The sequence below is a fragment of the Myotis daubentonii genome, chromosome 1, assembly GCF_963259705.1.
Source record: "Myotis daubentonii chromosome 1, mMyoDau2.1, whole genome shotgun sequence".
Lineage (NCBI taxonomy): Eukaryota > Metazoa > Chordata > Mammalia > Chiroptera > Vespertilionidae > Myotis > Myotis daubentonii.
In genome coordinates, this window is record NC_081840.1 from 20,470,355 (window position 1) to 20,483,458 (window position 13,104).

The window sequence follows — 13,104 nt, forward strand, 5'->3', positions numbered from 1 at the left end:
CATGACTACTTCCTTCCTGAGCATTTGCTGGGACTCTCCTGGCTCCTGGGGGTGTCCTCCAGGGGGAACTCCGGCCCCACTGAGGCCTCGGGCTGTGGGAGGTGGCATCAGGGCCTCGCAGAGAGTGGGGGAGACTTGGGTCCCCTCTGCTTTCAAAGGCTCCTTGTAAATTAAAAAATGAAGAGCAGAACCCTAACCGCTTCTAAAAATGGTGATGTATTTTCAATGTTTGCCTCCAACAGATTAGCCCGTTAAGTACGAAGGGAACTGCGGTACAGCTGACGGGAGCATCACTGGCTTTGCGAACAAACTGACTCCCCCGCAGCACACTGCCCCACAGTGACCAGGCAGGGACAAGCTCAAGTGGAAAGTCGAGCATCGGCTTCGTAAAACGCAGGTCTGTGCGTCTCAGTAGCTCCTTTGGAGGGCTCTGCAAATCTGAATTTGAGGTGCTGCATGACCGAGGCCCAGCACACAGTCCTCTGAGCCTCTGAGACCAGCACCTGGGCAAGAGCTGACCCAAAGGGCCCAGGCCTCAGGGGCCAGTTTCACATTGAATTACTCACTTGTTTCTCTCCACCTGTCTGAGTCTCCCTCCCGGGTCAGTACCCCGCCCCCCCCCCATCAGTACCCCCCCCTCAACTCCCCATTATCTTATGATCCCTTGTTTCCCTCCCCGTCTTTCCTTCCTTCCTTCCCCCTTTTGAAAAGTCTGGTTCTCGGGAGCAGTGGGAAAAACTGCCATCTGAGCTCTGGCCGGCAGCCAGCAGGGGCAGGGGAACACCTGTGGGGTCGCAGCAGGGTCACAGCCCACAGAGAGGAAGCGGGGCTGCCTGTGCTTCAGGGACCCTCCCAGGCAGACCTCCCCACCTCATCCCCTCCAGCCCTGTTCCCGGGCTGAGGGAACGCTCAGAGGCCAGGCCTTGTTTTAAAAGCAGCCCCAGCATCCCTCATCCCAGCATCGCTTTGCCCAGGATCGCTCTGTTGAGGAGCTCCTCACAGCCCCCACACAGGCGGCTTTTCATCCTCTCTCCTATGGAGCGGCCGCCCCAGTGCTGGGCAGCGTTTGGTTGGCCTGGGCCTTGTGGGAAGAGACACTGTTCTGGGGAGAATCCTGCAGCTTTCTGTGCTCTGGGGGTCTGCCCCTCTGCCAGCAGCACCAACTTTTTTTTAAGTTTCAGAGTCTTATGGTTCTGAGATCCTAATGATGCCAGGTTCTTGGCCTACAGGTCAACTCTCTGAGTTATCCCTCAGTCTTGTCCTCTGCAAGTGTTTAGATTTCAGGAATTGGAGGCTGGGAGTTCTCACAGACTGTTCTCAGCTTTCTGCCCTTCCACTGCTTTCTAGAGGCAAGGAATACGGATCTGCTTACCCAGGGCAGAGGGCAAAGGAGACAGACATCTCAAAAATGTGACCCCGCTTCTGAGCACTCGTCCGTGGCACGGTGCCCAGCGTGCAGTGAGTGAGTGTTAAAAATGGACGCCCGCCCTGGCTGTGGCTCCATTGGTTGGCGCTTTGTCCCGATGTGCTGGGGTTGTGGGTTCAAGCCCAGGGCAGGGCACGTATGGGAGGCAACCAATGGGTGCATACATGAGCGGAACAACAAACAGATGTCTCTCTCTCTCTCTCAAATCAATAAATAAAAATTTAAAAAATGAAATGAATGAGCGAGGGAGACAATGAATAAATGCAGGACACCTGGCCTACAGCTGCAGGATTTGAACTCGAATCCTAGCCCCTTGCTGACCCACCCCCGTGGGTCCCAGTGACCTCATCCGTAAAGGAGGGGCGGGATCAGATCACCTCCTGGGTTCCTTCCAGCCCCTCCAACTCCAGATTTTGTGTCCACGTAGGAAAAAGAAAGAATGTTTCTGCCATCATCCCACTGAACGTGAGCAGGAAAGAACCCTCCTCGATCGTACAGGCTCACACACCGTGGCCTCCAACCAATTTCCCCTCCTGTCAAATATCATCCCCCCAGTTACCACAGCAACGCGTGGACAAGGCCAGGCCGAGTGTATTGCTCCCCATGGCGGGGGAGAACCTCTCCATGGGGCCCAGAACCTACCAAAGCAGGAAAGCAAAGTTGGGGTGTTTATGGGATTTTACAGCCAGGCTTAAGGTGGAGGAGGCATGTTTGATTAGGATTAGTAAGAATCACGATAAGAGACGAATCCGTTTTCAAAATGAGGTAATTACCAGAGAAAGCCTAAATCATGACTCTCATGCCAATATAAATGAACGCATGAAAGACTTTACTTCGCTCGTTGCTAATGAGAGCTGGTGAGGCGTCACATCCAGTTCACATGAGAAGCAAAGTGCACACTTATGTGGCGTAAAGGAACGAGAGAACACATTTTTAAATAGAAGGAAACTGGCTTTTCCCTTGGAGGGCAGGGAGGGGTGTCAATCAGAGCTCCACGGACAGAATTTATTTGTATGCCCATAAACAGTAATTATTCCTATTGCTGCCATTTTCTACAATTCACAGGCTTGTAAAATAGCTCAAAGGCAATGAAAGGGCCCTCTGGCATCACAATCACATAAGCAGGAAGAGTGCATTCTAAAGGATGCATAGTTTTCCATCGAATCACACATCCCTCCTCCCCCCTGCACAGTCTTTATAAAGCACTTAATACTTGCAGGGAGCGATCCAGTACGTTGGAACTGCTAGTCTACGTGGGGGTTTCAGACACAAAGCGCTGAGCCATTTCCCTCCATCAGTCTGATCCGGGGCTGGTTACACTTAAGTGGCCGAAGATATTTACAAATTGGGTTCCATTATAAAGTTTTTGCTTGGGGGAAAAGGCTTTTAAAAAAGGTGGGAAAAAACCAACAACCATCGTTGATCCATGTCCAACTGCTGCATTTTATAGGAGAGAAAATTAAGGCTCAGAGAGGGGAAGTGACCTGCTTGAGGGCACACAGCTTGTTAGCTCATCTCTGGTTGAAAGGGGCTTTGAGAGCCAAGAAGGCCTTGCTTTTGTCATTATTAGGTGACACAGAGCTGCCTGGGAGGGAGGACTCAGGAAGCAGGCCGTGACAGATGGTTTTCAGCTCCTGTGCTCTGCGACATCTGCTACCATCCCTCTAATTGGGAGCTGGGAGCTTCCAGCAAACTTGCAATCTCCATTCTGTCGTCGTCGTCCCGTACCCTGATTCTGCCTTGGAATTTGGCTCAGGTGCAGCCTAGAGGAGGATGCTCATTACTGGTGTCGACAGGGCCTTTCTGAAGCTCCCCACAGCCCCAGCATTGTTCCGGGGCCTGGCGGAAGCACGCTCCCTCCCAGCTGAAAGATGACTTAAGTTCCCAGGACAGGACGGAAACTGGCTGACGGCGGGCTGTGTTTCCTACGTCTCAGTTTGAATGCGAAGCTTTGCAATCCCCTGTTTTCATCAGCTCAAGGAAGCTCCTGGCAGCATCACATGCGGGGCGTAATTCACCAAAGCCAAGCGATCTGTCCTTGGCATTTCATAACCAATCTCAGTTTCCTATCGCTTGGCCATCATGTCAAAAAACTCATATTCTTGTTTGCACGACCAGTTGAGAGAGAAGCTTTGTCTCCGTAGACAGACCGTGGTTCCATCTGGACCTGCCACCATGCGCCTTGGGATTCCAGATGGAAACCCCCAGCGCTCCCCCGGTTTCCAGAGCGGCCCCCATCCACTGTTTCATCTGCAGCCAGCAGCACGAATCTCCCAGTTGCTGTAGGGCTGGAAAGAGCCACTAATGGGGGAAACAGCTCACCTTTTCTTCCATCCTTAAACCCTGTGCTGTGTGAATGGAAAAAATTCACACATCTGCCTGGCCTGGTGGAAGGGAGGGTGCTGGGGCAGAGAGCGGGGGAGGGCTGGCCTTTATCAAGGACATTAGGAAAAAGGCTATTCTTACTGCAGGGGAAATTATAACTTTCCATTGTGATTGTGGCTATCCGACCATCTCAGCATTTTTTCCCCTCTTTCCAAAAGACATTCTTAAGGAACCCAGTGTTTGGCTGGAGTCTCTGGCGGTGGCCAGTTTCCTTCATGTGTGTGTGTTTGGGGGGAATAAAAGGAATAGAACTGGTTTTCTTTCAATAATATCCACACCTGCCTGCCATTAGAGAGAGAGAGAGAGAGAGAGAGAGAGAGAGAGAGAGAGAGAGAGAGAGAGAGAGAGAGAGAATAGCATGGGAGATTTCTGAATTTGAGGAGTAAAATTTCAGTGGCCAGAAAAGCTCCTGGAGATGTGTCTGCCACCCTTGCTCCTCAGCCTGCAGTCCCCCCTCCCCTCCCCACCTCCCTTGGGTGCATCTGGGACCTCACTCTCACCCAGTATCTCCTCCCCTCTCAGCTACAAGGGAGGCCAGATTTAGGTACCTGGTGACCATGTTGAAGTTTATATCTGAGCCCTGTGCTCCCTGAGAGCTGGAGAGCCAGAAGCAGAGAACCTTCAAATGACCCTCCTGCCTTCACACATTCAGCACATTCCCATCCCCTTCAAACAGGAGCCATCCACCCTCACATAAGACTTGCCACTCTCCTCCTCCTCTCTCTTGTCTCTGTTGAGCCCCCGGCCCTCCTTCCTTTTCGTTGAGGTGTTCCTCTGCATCAGTGGATATCCTCCCTATTGCAATAGCCTGAATAAAACCCTCTCAATGATCCGCTGCCTTTCTTTCACACGGTGCTGTGCCCTGGGTGTCTGAAATAGTACCATCACCGTATTCAGAGTTATGAAGGGGAATTACTGTAGATCAGGGGTGGGGAATGTCCAGCCTGAGGACCATATAACGCCCGCGGGCGTATATGGCAACAAAATCAATGGGTCTGGCCCTGCCAAGGCATTAGGGGCGGGTTGATGAAATGTTTGACCAAATAGAGCAGGCCGATTTTTAAGTTGATAATTTTGTATGGCCCTTGAGTGATGTTATAAGTATCCAGATGGCCCTTGGCAGAAAAAAGTCCCCTACTCCTGTCCTAGACAGGAGAGATGTGCACAGGACTACTTAATGGGCTGAAGGCAAGGAGTCCTTGCAGCATGCATCCCCCGTCTGGCCATGTTTTTCACTTCAAAACCTCAGAAGCAGTTAGCTTAAGAGGGAGTTGATTATATGTCTAAGAAGCAAAACATAAATCCTCACTGTGTGTGGTGGTGGGGGGGAGGCAGGCGGTCCATGCGGGAGAGGTGGGGTGCTGGAGAACCTCCCGGGTAGTGGGGGGAAGTTTTGTCCCTCTCACAAAGGCCCCTTGTTGCTGGCTGACAGGCTGAAAGCTGGGACCACATCCCCTCAGTGTCTGCTCTCGCAAGTGCCGAGGCAGCCAGGGCAGTTGTGTGTTTATGTGGATTTGCCATTTGTCAGGGTTGCTCCCGGAGGCCTGCGAGACAATGACTTCTGCCGGGGTCTGCTGGAGGAAGTTGGCTTTTCAAAATCAGAAAGCTTTTTGGCTTGTTAAGTGAAAAAAGACAGTTGGACCTCTTGGCCCTAGTGTGTGAGATCTGGGGAGTTGTGTGTGTGTGTGTGTGGGGGGGGTGGGGGGGGGTGGGGGTGGGGGAGAGGTCTTAAAATTTTAGCTGGAAAATGCTGCTTTAAAAATATGTAGTGAAATGGTGAAAAATATGTAGTTTAATGAAAGGCAAACACCACCCGTAATCTCAACATCCAAGCATAACGTAATAGGTGTTCAATGTTTTCATTTTTACAGTTAGGTCCTAATCTCGCATGTTTACAGTTCCTGGCAGTACCAATTTATATCTTTTCCCTTAACATTGTATCATATAGTCATTTCATTCTTATATAACCCCATAACATATAATTCCATGGGGCTAGCGGGGCGGGGCATATTTATCATTATTAAAGCTTCCCCTGATATTAGACATCCAGCTTGCCTCTTTCTTTCTTTCTTTGCTGTTGTAGATTGCTCACTAGCCATAGTTTAGCCAAACTCTCAGATAATTATAAGACCAAAAGAAGGAAAACATCTCATTCCTTTAGTCATAGAATTATTCTCTCTCTCTCTCTCTCTCTCTCTCTCTCTCTCTCTCTCTCTCTCTCTCTCTCTCTCACACTGTTTCTCAGTATTACATACACACAGAAAAATGCCCTTAGCATATCTCTCTTTAATGAGATTTTTGGATGACTTTTTGTTAAGAGGCAGGGAGAATTTGTTAACAAGTTGTCCTGGGAGAATTTGTAAACCTGGTCTCCTGACCTCTGGGCTCTCTTTCTTTTTTTTGTAAATGTAAGGTTTGGCCAAAAAAATTGTTCATCAAATTTTTGCCCACCCTTGGTATTCTGTGAGCCTCAGTGTGTTCGGGTACTTTGGAATGCTGGTTTGTTGGAGTGCTGGTTGGGGGATCATGTCTAGATTTAAAATTGAGCGTCCGCCTGCCATCTAGTGGTGAATACATATATTGCTCTTTTGCACAACCTCGGGCTGATCTTTCAGAACCAGAGTCCTTTTCTCCCTACCGCCACCTCCTTTAATTACAAGGGTTTTAATTGTGCCACAGTTACAATGCTTCATTGTCTTACTAGATTAAAGTGAATGAAAGGAATACACTTGTAGTTTGGCTGAACACATGAGAAGGGAGGCGTCTTGCATTCATAGTGAATTGCTACAGAACTCTGCCTGCAGGCTTTGCCATGCCCTCAATGTGCACTTGGGCAGACTAACAGGAAGGCTAAAATGATAAGTACCCATAAGATACTGTCTCTGCCTCAAAACTTCCGGCTCCAGGGAGGGATGCCAGCTGAGCTGGAGTTCTGCCTTACAGAGTATCTTTAAAGGGGGGATTGTTGGAGCTCTACCCCCAGCCCTTGGATTCCTGGGTGTTTACTCATTAATGGGACACAGTAAAGAACAAAAGCCTGGGCAGAGGGTCTGGGTGTGGAGGAGGTCAGGGTTGGGGAGCAGTGAGGGCCGGGTTTCAATGGCAGAGGTGGCTGGGCTGCGGGAGCTGAGTGTATGCAGGGTCTGGGCACCAGCAGGCACATTCTGTGCATCTCCTTCACGTGTCCCCACTCAAAGCCTTGCTGCGGAGAGTCGGGGAGGGGTGAACATCTCAACTATCACCTATTTCTGCCTGGGAGAGGACAGGAAACTGCATGCCATGGTCAAGGCTTGGCAGGGGAACCTCATGAGTACGGCCCCCAGCCTTGAGACTAGAAAGAAACCAACCTATCACCTATATGCCTATCATCTATATGCCTATCATCTATATGCCTATCATCTATATGCCTATCATCTATATGCCTATCATTCTATATGCCTATCATCTATATGCCTATCATCTATATGCCTATCATCTATATGCCTATCATTCTATATGCCTATCATCTATATGCCTATCATCTATATGCCTATCATTCTATATGCCTATCATCTATATGCCTATCATCTATATGCCTATCATTCTATATGCCTATCATCTATATGCCTATCATCTATATGCCTATCATCTATATGCCTATCATCTATATGCCTATCATTCTATATGCCTAGTCAAAAAATATTTTTAAAGTAAGAATAAAAGGCACTTTAAAAAATATTTTTATTGATTACTGAGAGGAAGGGGGAGGGAGAGAGAGATAGAAACACCAATGATGAGAGGGAATCATTGATTGGCTGCCTCCTGCATGCCCCCCACTGGGGATTGAGCCCGAAACTTGGGCATGTGCCCTGACTAGGAATCGAACTGTGACCTCCTGGTTCATAGGTTGACACTCAACCACTGAGCTACACTGACCAAGCAAGAATAAAAGGCACTTTTAAAAAAAATCTTAAAAGATATTTATTACCATAGCTTTGTAACACATAATCAAATTTCCAGAGAAATCTGCATTGTTTACTTGTACTTAATGTTTCCAGTAAAAGGCACTTTTACATCCACCCACCTCTTAGGAGGATAAAACAGGAATTGATGTTTATGAAACATGAAAGGCTGATCACCACGGGTCTAACTAATTATTATTTTAAAATAATTATTGAACATTTCTTGAGGTTAAGGGTGGCAGACACGCACAGTCCCTACCCTGGTGGAATTTAGTCTAGAGATGAAGACATTGAACAAGTAACTGGACAGTGTCCACCTGATTTGAATTGACTTCTGATGAAAGTGAAGGAACCAAGTGCCAAAGCAGGACTGTTTGCACATCAGGAAGACCAGAGCATGGCTACAGAAGACCTACACAACTTTAGCACAGGCAGTGAAGACATGCAAATGGTTAGAGATTTTGCTCACTTTGTCTCGGCCGTCAACTCCAATGGAGATGCAGCCGAGAAGTCAAGAGAAGGCTGAGACTCGGAGGGAAGGGCAAGGGCAGCAATGGAAGAATCAGGACAGGTCGCCAAGATCCAAGACGTGCCATCAGAGCGAAGGCTGAGGTCACACCTCACATCCCAATCACCACGTGCAGATGCGCAAGCCGGATAACGACGCAGGCTGATAGGAAAAACACTGATTCACCTGAAATATGGTGTTGGGGGGGAGCTCTGCAGATTCCCTGGACCCAGAAAGACAACCAAGTAGATGAAGCCTGAAACATGACTGGAGACAAAACAGATAAAACGGAGATGTCCACTTCGGGCACAGCCTGAGCAGGCAGGGGTCTTTGGACAGACAGCAATGCTGGGAAACAGAGGCAGCAGGAAAGAGGAAGAGCAACCATGAGCTGGACTGACTCCGTGAAAGGAGCCGTGGACACGAGTCTACAGGAGCAGAGCAGGGCTGCCGAGGATGGAATGTTGTGGGCAGCACTCACTCCCAGGGTCACCAGGAGTCGGAGCTGATCCAACAGCACATGACAACAAATACATGTGGGCGTTGATGGCACTGGTGATGCATCAGAGTTGGGGGGGATGTGGGGGGAGAGAGGATGTGCACATGGGTGGGATGTCCCAGGCAGAAATGAAGGTGGGTGTGAGACTGCTGGGACAGAAAGGGGCAGGGTGCACCCAGGGAACTGAAAGATGGTTGTGCTTCCTGAGGGGGCTGGAGAGTGGGCAGGGACCAGCTCACAGGGGCTTGCTCCTTTATCCTCAGAAAAGTGGGAATAAAGAAGAGGGACATGATGAGATTTGCATTTTGAAAGCGAACTCTGGCTGCAGTGTGCTGGACAGCTTGCACGAGGGCACCAGAGAGGGCAGAAGGAGATAAAGGGAGGCCAGTTGGGAGGCCACTGTAGTAACTCCGGAGCAAGCGGATGGCAGCCTGAGCGAGGGAGACAGAGAAGTGAAAGGAGTGGGGAGAGAGCTGGGCTCGGGAGGCCTGCCCAGAACCACAGCTCTGGGGGAGGGGAGGCTCCTGGAGTGAAGGGCTATGATGATTGTCAGGACCTCGGGAACGTCCTGGGTGGGGAACTGTAGGCAATGCGACTGTTATACGCTGCACTAGAGGCCCAGTGCACGAAATTTGTGCATGGGGGAGGGGGGGTCCTTTAGCCTGGCCTGTATCCTCTCGCAATCCGGGACCGCCGGCTCCTAACCGCTCACCTGCCTGCCTGCCTGATCACACCTAACTGCTCCCCTGCCTGCCTGGTTGCCCCTAAATGCCTCTTCCTGCCTGCCTGATCGCCCCTAACCATCTCTGCCTTGGCTGCCGCTACTGTGGCTTTGTCCGGAAGGACGTCTAGAAAACGTCCAGCCTATCTGGTCCAATTAGCATATTACCCTTTTATTAGTATGGATTTGTCAGCAGCTGGCCTGGACCTTGTTAGACGTGACATTCACCTGGTCCCTGCTTTTGGAGTTGATACAGTTGTAGTAAAGCTGGTTCTGTCATGACCATCTCAGAGCCATGGCCTTGAACTGACAGGCCTGTGGAGACGGCAGCAGTGAGCTATTTAATTTGGTGTAGTCCTTGTACAGTGGGGCCTTGACTTACGAGTGTCCCGACTAACGAGTATTTTGAGATACTAGCCGATTTTTTGCTTTGAGTTGCAAGCTAAAATTCGGGTTACGAGCCAGCTTCAGATACCCCACCACTAGTTGGCGCAGCGAACGTCACAGTGAATGCCACAACATCAGCCCAGCATCACGTGTCTCACTCGTTCACTTTTTGATTTGACATACGAGTAATTTGAGTTACAAGCTCTGTCACGGAATGAATTAAACTCGTAAGTCAAGGCCCCACTGTATATAGAATGGCTAAGGATGGGAGGGGAAGACTGCATGATGCTCTAATACAATACACTCTGGCCTGGTTCCAGGTAGGGGCTCTTCCTCCAGCCTCCATTTTTTGAGGGGATGGCATGGAGAACAAAAGGCTGGCTGAGGTTGGCACAGAGCCCTGAGGGGTGTGGCAGGGTTCATAGACAGTGCACAGCTGTGGACGTGCTGCTGGCTCCCAGCAGGTGTTCTCAAGGTGTTGAGGAGGGAGTGATGGAAGGAAGGAAGTTGACCAGTGGCCACTCCATCTTGGATGGAGAAAACTTTGAGAGGGGGACCTCAAAACTTTATTTTAGGGGTGTCCCATTATTTGGTGTCCCGAACCTTGGGTTCCTATTGGGTCATTGTAGTAACAATCTGCTATAACAACATACCACAGCCTTGGGTGGCTTACACAAGAGAAACTTGTTTTCTCACAGTTCTGGATGCTAGAAGTCCAAGATTAAGGTGTCAGTAGGTTTGGTCTCTCTAATGTATATTACTGACTGAAAGGTCACAAGGGTTTCACGTTAGGAAGGAAGAATAGTGAATGCTTGGGGTGGGGAGTCAGCTTCCTTATACTGTATTTAAAGAGAAGTACATTAGAATAGGGACCCCTACATGCTTTTTAAATGTGAAAATATAAAATAGTAGAATCCAATGCTGGCGAAGCTGTAAGGAAATAGGTTTATCCACAATCTTTATAAATTAGTGTATATGACATACATACTGAATATGTATATGTATATGTATATGTATATGTATATGTATATGTATATGTATATGTATATGAAGCTGTTCATATTGTATACTAGCATTATCCTCTAGTTTCCACAACATGGGATCCATGTAGATGTTTTCACTTCTATTTCATGCCATTCCAAGAAGTCCTGGTCTTGATGCTCTACATAGATCTTGACTTAGGTGAGGACCCTGCCCTGCTCGAGGCAGGCACTGCTCTTGCTCTAGACGGCTGTTTAGAGCCCCCGAGTGCTGGTGTGAGTTGTTCAGAGTCACGTGTCCGTAGATGGCAGAGCTGGTCTTAGAACCCTGGCCGCCAGGACCGAAGTCCAGGGTGCTCTGCCCATGTCATCCTGCGAGGCCTGCGGGTATGTCTTCGCATCTGGCAAATAACCTCTTCCCGGGAGGGCACTGGGTCAGAGTGCACAGGGCAGAGGTCAAGGCTGTGCCGAAGCAGTTCATTGAAATGCCCTTTACCTCACTGAAGACCCCCTGGGGGACTCCTGGCCCCTCCAGGGCACCTGGCTTGGGGTCAGGCCCAGGTGCCGCAGCACCACCAGCTCTGCCCTGCAGTCTGGGGTCCACACCAGGGCGCATCTGGCTTCGTTTCAAGCGCGGCCACATGCTTGCTTAGGTGAGTGATCTCCTGCACATATTGAACAATTATTTTCTCATCACTTTCCAGCTGTTAGAGAAACACGCACCCGACTGATCGGTTGGGCAAGGTACTTTGAGTCGGCCTCAGGGATTCATGTCGTGTGATTTTTGCCACCCTTCTCCCCTCCTCCATCCCTCCCAGCCCCTCCCGCAGAGGCGCCACTTCTGCCGAAACTTCCTCCCTGCCCGCTCGGCCCTCACAAACCCTTCTCTTCTCCGAGGAACCTATTGTCCCCACGGTGCATGTGACATGTCTCAGAAACGGCCCTGTTTCATAGTGCGTGTATTTAATGAACGGAGAGATCTGGGCTTGCATTCAGGGTCCACCAGTTCTGAACTGTGTGTCTTGAGCAGGTCCCTTAACCTCTCTTTCTCTGTAAATTGCCACCTTTTAGGGCTGCCGTGAGGACTCCAGGAGATAACGCCTGTAAATGTTCAACATATTGTATGATCCTTATTAGTCACTCAGCAAACATTCATCAAGTCCTGACCATGTCCGTATACTATGCTTTTTCTAGTGAAAAGTGAAGGGTGTCTGGGGTTGTGCTAAGGACTATGTAATACAGGAGAAATCCTGGTCTCTGCTCCCCTGAGGTTCATAATGGAGTCGGCAGGCCAGTGAAACTCACATGACACAAGGCAGTGTCTGATTAAGTGCAGAGGGGCCTGGCCTGTAACAGAGGTTAGAGGAGGTCAGAGCTGCCTGTGTGGGAGGAAGAACAAATGCAACAAAACCAGGGTTTGCTTTGTTCAGTGATAGCCTCATGCCCATGGGTGCTCACTAAGCAAAAATGAGTCGATGAATGGTGTGGAGAGATCCTCAACACATCTGGGCCACACTCCTCCTTTTACACAGCAGGAAACTGAGTCCAAGAGGAGACAGGGACCGACCCCCAACAAGGTCCCAGAGATCGGGGACAGCTGGGATGAGAGCAGTGGTTCTCAACCTGTGGGTTGCAACCCCTTTGGCGGCCGAACGACCCTTTCACAGGGGTCGCCTAAGACCATCCTGCATATCAGACATTTACATTACGATTCATAACAGTAGCAACATTACAGCTATGAAGTAGCAATGAAAATAATTTTATGGTTGGGTCACAACATGAGGAACTGTATTTAAAGGGCCAGAAGGTTCAGAACCACTGGATGAGAGCGTCCTGGCCTTTTCCTTCAGGATGGTCTCCCCTTCGCTACAGGTGCAAGTGAGATGTACATGGGTTCCATGAATTTGTGCTACTTTAGATGAGGATTCGGCAGGTTTTCCTTTTAACCTATTAAAGTAGCCCCAAAATGGTATGGAATATAAACAGGATTGTATGGGAAATGATTAGTCCATTTGAAAGAAGTTCAAGAACTTGTTGTTGTTGTTGTCAATCTTACCCGAGGATATTTTCCCATTGATTTTTAGAGACTGTGGAAGGGAAGAGAAGAGACAGAGAGAGAGAAACATCGGTGTGAGAGAGACACATTGGTTGGCTGCCTTCTGCACACGCCCTGACCAGGGCCGGGGACCGAGCCTGCAACCAAGGTACGTGCCCTTGACTGGAATTGAACCCTGGAACCTTCAGTCCGAGGGCTGAC

General features: G+C 49.5%; 1 long non-coding RNA gene across 1 annotated transcript in view; it reads left to right on the top strand.

Moving 5' to 3' along the window:
• Window positions 1-236: 236 nt before the first annotated feature.
• Window positions 237-13,104, top strand: part of LOC132215696 (uncharacterized) — a 41,391-nt gene continuing 28,523 nt past the window's right edge. Inside the window, exon 1 of the long non-coding RNA XR_009448597.1 lies at window positions 237-397. This is a non-coding gene — a long non-coding RNA (uncharacterized LOC132215696). The remainder of the gene's footprint in view (window positions 398-13,104) is intronic.